Below are 9,404 nucleotides of genomic sequence, written 5' to 3' on the forward strand. Positions count from 1 at the left end.
AGAACTGTGAAGACAACAGCCAAATGCAGTGAATAAAATAGAGTTGTAGTCATATGTGATAATAATAACATGTGCACTGTGCTCAAAACATTACCTCAGTCTTCACAACAACCCTGTTTAAAAACGCAAAACAAAACAATGCAGAACAGTTGCTTTTTTATCCCCACTTCAAATGTCAACAAACTGACATTTAGAGAAGTCTTGATATTTTGTCCTATGAGGCATCTCCAGTAAATGGTGTTGCATTAGTATTCTGACAATCATTTCAGTGATTTTTAAGTTTTATAATCGCTAAATTTAAAAAAAATACTTATATAAAAATATAAATTAAAATTTTAAATTATAAAAATATTAAAAGTTATATATAGGGAGAGGAAGGCTGGGGTTAAGACTTTTGTTATATACACTTTCAATAGAATGGTTTAACTTTAAAATGAATTTTTAAGAGTGAAAAATTAGGAAGTAGCTAATCACTAAATTAAAATTCATCTCTCAAGCCAGAACTCTCCCCTGAATTCAGGGTTTCGAGGTTATATATCTCCCTGAAAATTTAGCACATATGAAATGATTTGTTATAAATGTTGCACAGAAAATAAAACTAGATAATGTGAAAAAGAGTTACCGGAATGGTTTGCGATTTGAGGTAGGATGTTCAGGAAAAACCATTCTATGATGTGATTTGAGCCAACACCTGAAGGTGGTGATGGAGCAACCTCTAACGAAAATCTAAAAAAGCATTCCAGAAAGAGTACTTAGCAGGTTTTGAAGCCTGGGGTCAAGAATATGCTCAGCATTATTTAGAGAAAGCAGAGCAGCTAGTGTGGCTGGACACAGCAAATGAGAATTTGTAAGAGTTAGAACTGAAACCTCATGGGAACAGTGTTGTGGTAAGAACCACACGTATGTTGTGGTTAAAAATTTGGGTAATATTCTCAGTGTAATGAAATATTTGGGGGGGGTTGTTGTGCTGAGAAGAAAAATAATGACTTGATTATTCCAACTGATTGTGAAGAATAAGATATAGAGGAACCAAGAGTGGAAGCAGGAAGGGGAGTTTGGAGGCTCCTGCAGTGCTCGCATTGAGAGATGATGGTGACAAGGTGATTAGCAGTGAATGTGGTGATACATGATCCAGGATATATTTTGGGATTAAAGCCAAAGGATAATTCTTGATGATGGTTGAGATGTGACAAAAAGAAAGGATTTAAGGATGATTATAAGATTTTTGGTTCAAGCAACTGGTACAGTTTACTTACATGATGAAGCCGGCAGAGCAGCAGATAGAAGTGGAGTTCAGAAATAAAGACATTGATTTTGGAAATGTTGGGTGTTCATTTGACATACAAATAGAGATGTTAACTAGTCAGTTGGAGGTATGCTTCTAGAATTAAAGAAATATAACTTTGAATTCCTGATTATAGATGGCAGTGAGGCCATGGGTATAGATGAAAGCAAGGAAATTATTATAAATAGGGAAGAGAAGAGGTCATAGCACTGACCTCTGGGATGTTTCAATAATTTGGATAAATTGAGCAAAAGACAGTGAAAAGCAGGAGACCAATGAGGTAGCAAGAAAACCAGAGTGTGTCAACTCTGAAGCCAAGTGAAGAAAGGTTTCAAGAAACAGGGGGTAATACACTATGTCAAATGATGCCGCTAACTCAGGTGAGATAATGACTTAGTGACCACTGGATTTAGGGTTTTAGTTTGTTTTCAGAGTTGCCAAGAGGATTACATAAAATGCAAAGATAATTAACAAATAAATAAGATATTTAATTTTACTCTTTCCAATGTGAGAATAAAATCTAAGATACATGGGGAAGCCATCATTCCTAAGATACTTATGGGAGCCATCATATAAAATTTAATGTTTGAGAGAGTATTTGAAACAGCCCTCAAGAGACAAGTAAGATTTTAACAGATAGAGTTAGTATGGAACAAAAGCAAAGGGACAGGGAATAATGAACAGTTTGTGTGGAATAGAGTATAGGAGATAGTGGTTGTGATAGATTGTCTACAAAGACAGCCACCAATAATTCCTTCCTTCTCTAGATCCACTATAGAGAGATGAGTCTGTTACCTTCTCCCCTGACTTGCTTTGCTCGTCTTGTGACTTGCTTTAAGCTTTAAGTAATAGAATGTCTGTGTCCCCTGGGAACCCCGAGCCACCATGGAAAAAAGTCTCACACCCCACACCCCACCACACACCTACTAGAGAGAGAAGACACATGGACATGTCTTAGAAGATGTGAGATTACAAAGAAATAGAGGACTAGTCGGTGTCCAGACTTTTTGTCACCTCTTACCAACCACCATGCATGTGAGGAAGGCCATCTTGGATTCCTAGTCCCAGTTAAGCTGCCCTAGCTAACATCACAAGGAGAGATGAGGCAACCCAGAGGAAGCCTGCTTCGCTCCTGACCCACAGAATCATGAGCAATAAAATGGTTGATTTAAGCTACTAACTTTTGAGCAGTTTGTTTTGCAGAAGGAGATAATTGATCCAAATTATCTAAATTAGATTAAATTATTAAATTAGATTAAATTAGATTTAAATATTAAATTGTATTTAGATTAAAATATTAATTGTATCATATTTTGTGAGTGTATGAATGAGGCCTAAACTCAAGGTGTATTTCTTATCAAGATGAGCTTTGAAGATATTTTTAATGAAAAATGAGAAAATTAGTCAAGGGAATCAGCTTATACTATATATCTCTGCTTATAAAATAGTGAGTTAAAAAATATCCTGAAAGTTTTTGAAGATAGAAAGGAGGAAAAATCACAATAAAAATCAACATAACTGGGGATGCCCAATTATTTTAAATTTGTGTTAAGTACAATCAGACTTAATTAGGACAATAACATTAAAAAATAGTCCACAAAATTTTGGAAATTGAGGGTGAAGGGTAATCCCTACTTAGCTTGTGACAATAAAACTGATTGAAATTTTTAGTATCTGTAAAGTGTTTTAAGGTTTCCCATATAAAATAAACTCATTTTATTATGGTCAAATACAGTTATTGCTTTTTGAAAAGCAGAAAATCTATTGAAGATTATTACCTATACAAAAAATGCAAAAATGAGACTTTTATGAAAATTTTAGTGTAAATAAATCAGACTTCTAATTTAAGCAGATTTTATTGAACTACATTTGTTGAATGTCACCCTATGAGTAAATTTCACAGAGGATTTCTCTTATTTTCACTTTTCTTCATACAAAATGGCTCTTCTCCAAAACTGAAAAAAATATTTTTTCCTACGCAGCGTGTTGGACTGATATGCAGCCTTTGCTTCCCGAAAGTATATTATTTCCTACAACTGTACTGCTCTAAAATCTGCAATTTTTATGTGTTATTAAGTCATGCATCTTATAGAACAGCAAGATTAAGCATAATCACAACTTAGGCTTTCATTATTTTTGTAAAGAATCCCAATATGCTATCTCAGAAAAAAGCTTTTATAAAAATAATGTGAAAACTTACACTGAAGTGCTCATCTAACCAGAGGGAAGAAATCAATGAGATATGATGAAAACATCATGTTTCATTTTTCCCCCAGACTCAATGCTCCTAACATGTTCTGACAATTGGATTTTTATTTTGAACAAATAATTCAGAGTCTTCATAAAGAAAACAACTCAACTGAATAAGAATAAAAGTTAACTTTAGTGCAATTTTTAAGAATCAATATGATCCTTCTGGCAAAGAGGGAACAACCCACTCACTCTAGCAAGGTGCATCAAACTAGGACACTTTTAAGTAAATTGCCCTTGTCGCTAAGGAAATGGCAACAAAATGATGTCAGGATCTATGGAATCATGGCATTGGCGAGGAGAACAAAATTAGGAGGGTAATTTTTCTTTGCTTATCTGTAAATGGGCTTAGAGCTGGGTAAAATTGGAGTATTTGGGGGTAAGGGAAAGAGCAGAGGTGTTCTGTCCCGTAAATCATGGCTTTCATTTTCCAGAACAAGAATGATGTCTTCTATGAATGTCCTCCATAGCATCTTCTTCAAAGAGAAAGTTTTTTTGTCTACGTTGAAAAATCTGTTGTTTCGTTTAGCCACCCTCATTAATGATCTTAGCTAGATGTTCTGGACAACTTGCTGCAGCTTCCATATCAGCAGTTGCTGCTTCACCATGCATTTCTGTGTTATGGAGATGCTTCTTTCCATAAACTTTATGAACCAACATCTGCTATCTTCACACTTTTCATCATCTGCAGCTTCCTTACCTCTTTCAGCCTTCATAAAATTGAAAGAGAATTAGCGTTTTGCTCTGGATTAGGCTTTGGCTTAAGGGAATGTTATGGTTGCTTTGATCTTCTATCCAGACCACTAAAACTTTCTCCACATCAGCAGTAAGAATGTTTTTCTTTCTTATCATTTCTCTATTCACTCACACCCTCATGTGTCATTTGAATCTTGAGCAAAGTGTGTTCTCTTTTCTTATACTTTCAAATGACATAACCTATTCATTGTGAATTATAGATGACAAAGTGATTATATAAAATTATCAACTCACAAAATGAAATCATTTAATGATTTGTAATGGTACCACTTGGATATTTCCCTTTGGTGCATAGCTCATCTACTTTTAAAAATGCCAATCATAGCTTTTTATATATTATCTAAAATCCTCCATGGGTTGATGTAGAATTTGGATTAAGTCCAAACTGCCAGCTCCCAGGCACTACAAGTCATAATGCCTGCCTCATTTTTCACCCTCAAGCCACTGTCCATCTTGCTCACTATGGTCCAACTATACCAGACTTTATGTTTCTTCAATATACTATGTGTATTTCTAATTAGGACCTTTTGCTCCATAGATCTTTCTGTGGTGAATGCCTCAATTAAAATATTATTTCCTCAGAGTTGAATTCCTACAGAGAGGATTTCCTACAAATTAATATGCCTCCTCAGACACTTCATTACCATCTTTTATTTTCTTCTTATAACTTATTCCTAACTGAAATTACCTTCATCACTTATTTGATTATATATTCACTATATGTTTCTCTTACAATAAATTGCAGTCTTCACTGGAGCATGGATCTTGTCTTGTCTTGTTTCCCTTGCAGTATCAGCAAACTTAATGTTTCCAGACATACAGTTAATGCTAAAAATATGAGTTAAGTGAATTATGCAGAAAGTCAAAATAAGATGATCATTAAGACAGAGGAGTTAAGAAGTGAAACTGAAAGGTACCAAAAGAAATCTCCCACTATTTATAATTTTTGTTTTTGTTTTTTTCGGTATGCGGGCCTCTCACTGTTGTGGCCTCTCCCGTTGCGGAGCACAGGCTCTGGACGCGCAGGCTCAGCGGCCATGGCTCACGGGCCTAGCCGCTCCGCAGCATGTGGGATCTTCCCGGACCGCGGAACGAACCCGTGTCCCCTGCATCAGCAGGCAGACTCTCAGCCACTGCGCCACCAGGAAAGCCCTCATTTTCTTAAGATATATACCCAGCTGTGGAATTGCTGGGTAATATGGTAGTTTTATTTCTAGGTTTTTGAGGAATCTCCATACTGTTTTTCACAGCAGCTGAACATATTTACAGTCCCACCAACAGCGTACAAGGGGTACCTTTTCTCCACATCCTCGCCAACATTTGTTATTTGTGGTCTTTTTGATGATAGCCATTCTGACAGGTGTGAGGTGATATCCCATTGTGGTTTTTATTCGCATTTCTCTGATGATTAGTGATGTTGAGCATCTTTTTGTGAGTCTGTTAGCCATCTGTATGTCTTCTTTAGAAAAATGTCTATTCAGGTCTTCCATCCATTTTTCATTTAGGTTTTTTTTTTTTTGATATTGGGTTGTATGAACTATTAATATATTTTGGATATTAATCCCTTATCAGCCATATAATTTGCAAAAATGTTCTCCCATTCTGTAGGTTGTCTTTTTGAAGATGGTTTCTTTGCTGTGCAAAAGCTTTTAAGTTTAATAAGGTCCCATTTGTTTACTTTTGCTTCCATTTCCTTTGCCTAGTAGACAGATCCAAAAGAATATTGCTATGATTTATGTTAAAGAGTGTTCTGCCTATGTTTTCTTCTAGGAGTTTTTTGGTTTCCAGTCTTACATTTAGGTCTCTAATCTATTTTGAGTTTATTTTTTTATATGGTGTGAGAAAATGGTGTAATTTCATTATTTTACATGTAGCTGTCCAATTTTCCCAGCACCACTTTAGAAGAAGCTGTCTTTTCCTCATTATGTATCTTCTTGCCTCCTTTGTCCTAGATTAATTGACCATAAGTGCATAGGCTTATTTCTAGGCTCTCCATTCGGTTCCATTGATAAAGATATACATTTTTTAATAAATTTATTTATTTATTTTTGGCTGCGTTGGGTCTTCGTTGCTGCATGCAGGCTTTCTCTAATTGCAGCAAGCGGGCTTCTCATTGCCGTGGCCTCTCCTGCTGTGGAGCACTAGCTCTAGGCGCGCAGGCTTCAGCAGTTGTGGCACATGGGCTCAGTAGTTGTGGCGCACAGGCCTAGCCGCTCCGCAGCATGTGGGATCTTCCCAGACCAGGGCTGGAACCCATGTCCCCTGCACTGGCAGGCAGATTCCCAGCCACTGTGCCACAAGGGAAGCCCAAGATATACATTTTTAAAGCATATTTTCTATTTTTTCTCAAAGCCTTGATGAAACTGCTAAGTGGTGTTTCAGAGGGCTCTGAGGAGCTCTGGTTCTTTATGTCTCAGCACAGAAAGAATTCGGTGAGAGGCAAAGTGATAGATAAGAAGTGATTTATTAGAATAGGACGCTTGTGAGGCTTACAAGTGGGTGGGCTAGAGGGTGCCACACCCGGAGAACTTAGTGGGCTACAGTTTTATAATCAGAGGAAAAGTGGGGAGGGGGAGAAAACCACTTTCTTCCTCATTCTTGAGGAGACGTCAAGCTTCCATCATCAGCTCCTCCTCCATGTCAGGTGGGGAAGTTTTCTTGTCCCTACATGGTCAAGCTGGGACTGTCACTGTGCAATGGAAATGGTAAAAAGACAGTGACATATGTTAAAAATGATAAATCATCTCAGGTTACAGTATAATGTCACCCTTTCCTTGTATTTTTGTTTTTAGTGTGCACAAAGGAGCATGTCCTAGGAATCATTAACACTGCGCTCACTGACCAGGATGTGGTTCTCATGCTACCATTGTTTATGGTTTTGGGGCAAGTCTCATGCTTCTGTTGCATGACTTCGTCGCTAAGCATGCCTGCTTGGTTTTGTGATTAAGCAAACCTGCTTTCTTGAGTGATCATTAACTTATAGGGGTCTCCCATACTTTTTTCTTTACCTACAATCCCTTAGTAAGATTAACTATTTAATTACCTACTTTGTCCCTTTACTCTGTCCCTATCATTACTTATTATTAAAATAAATTCAATAGTAGTAATAGCCTCAGAATATCATCCAGAGAAAAATTAGTATAGGGTAAGCCAGACGTTAAGAGCAAAAATATTAGCTATTATTATGTCAAATTTTTATTCTTAATATTTCCATATATTTTGTCTATAATTCAGTTTCTCTGGTTTTAATTATTTCAGTGGAAATATCCTCATGCCCTTTTAAAAACACAAATAATAGGAAGAGTCCAAGTTACTGAACTGGATTTTCTGGACTAAGTAAACCAACTTTGTGAGCCAGTTATACATAACATTTTTTTTTGCAAGTCACATTTAAAAAAATGTTTCTAACATGTACGTTGCCATTTTATTTTCTTAGCAGTTTCTTTTTGTGAGCAACATTTTTTTAAAAACCTGACATTGTATAAATTATTATCGAAACTCTCAATTCTGTTGCCACTTTGTTGAAAATCAATTGATCGTATACATATTTCCTTCTAGATTCCATGATCAATTTTCCTATTCTTCCACAAATACCACACTCTGTTTGTGTGTGTGTGTGTGTGTGTGTGTGTGTGTGTGTGTGTTTTGCGGTACGCGGGCCTCTCACTGCTGTGGCCTCTCCCGTTGCGGAGCACAGGCTCCAGACGCGCAGGCTCAGCGGCCATGGCTCACGGGCCCAGCCACTCCGCGGCATGTGGGATCTTCCCGGACCAGGGCATGAACCCTCATCCGCTGCATCGGCAGGCGGACTCTCAACCACTGCGCCACCAGGGAAGCCCCCACACTCTATTTTTATTGTTAATTCTTAGTCCCTTCCTCCCCAAGCCCTCACTTACTTTTTACTTCCCCTCCCCCTCCTCCTCTTTTTCCTTCTTTTATTCCTATAACTTCTAACTTTTCTTTTGGAGAGAACTAAACAAAGTAACATAGCAATTCATCATAAGATATTTTCCTACAAATATCTTAATGGGATAAACATTATCAATTCCTCTACATGAGAAATAATATAAAATATAAATTATAAGTTTGTGCTGGAATTAGATTGCCTGGATTTGAATTCCAGCTTCAACACGTGCTAGTTGTAAATTCTGCCTTACTACCTTTTTCTGTATTTTTTTATATTATTTATAAAGTGGGAATTATTATAGTAACCACCTTATAGGGTTGCTTTGAGATTAAATAATGTATTTAAAGACAGAGTACAATTCCCGACAGAAAAAGTTCTTAGTGAATGCTAGCTATTTTTGTTTAATACTCTTAGAGTCTTCTGTTTCTTTGGCGTTAATAAGCATATGTAGAAATAAAAAAGGCCTGCTTGTCAAAGCCCATTGGTTATTGGTGGATTATTTATTGTGGTACTGAAAATAAGCAGCAGTTAATTTTTAGATGGAAATTCTCTTTTCTTGCTTCTTTCCTGAACTCCCATGATATTGTGTCAGACTTCTTTCTGTGCTTTCTAAAGCAATTGGGGAGTTTATTTAAAGAACAACACATGAAAATAAGGCAACCAGATCATGGATATTTGATTTTTTTCCCACAGGATGCCAGGACCAAAACAAATACCATTGTTTTCCTAAGCAAATGGACTCTAGGACAGCTGCTAACAATGGAAAGAAACATTGAAGTTATTCAAATTACTGGAGTTCTCTGGTGATCAGATTCTCTTGCTTTTCAGAAACAGCAGAGGATTTTTTAAATTTCCATCTAATGCTGTGAAGTGTCTGCTTTTTCTGTTTTTCTTGCAGACTTTCAACTTGTTTCTACAAGATAGCTAAGAGACCCATTGCATCATATCGAAACACTCCATGTCACAGTATCATATTATCATATTTGTTCAACTGTAATGACTTATCTTCTATGTTCAGAGCCTTCCCCTCAGAGACTGCTGGATTGTTTATAGTTTAGCTGCAACTGGACCAGGTGATGACTCTTAAAACAATGACAGCACAGCCATGTGGTACCAGCATGATGCCTTACAGATGCGACTGTAGTCAGGATGCTTGTCAATTTTTATGGAAAGTATCAAGGCCAACCTTATAGTCCAATAATTTTA

At 36.8% G+C, this 9,404-nt stretch overlaps 1 pseudogene; it reads left to right on the forward strand.

Moving 5' to 3' along the window:
- Window positions 1-9,404, forward strand: part of LOC114903895 — a 64,999-nt pseudogene that overhangs the window by 16,694 nt on the left and 38,901 nt on the right.

The sequence above is a fragment of the Monodon monoceros genome, unplaced genomic scaffold (genome assembly GCF_005190385.1).
Source record: "Monodon monoceros isolate NGI ecotype Baffin Bay Population unplaced genomic scaffold, NGI_Narwhal_1 Super_Scaffold_21, whole genome shotgun sequence".
Lineage (NCBI taxonomy): Eukaryota > Metazoa > Chordata > Mammalia > Artiodactyla > Monodontidae > Monodon > Monodon monoceros.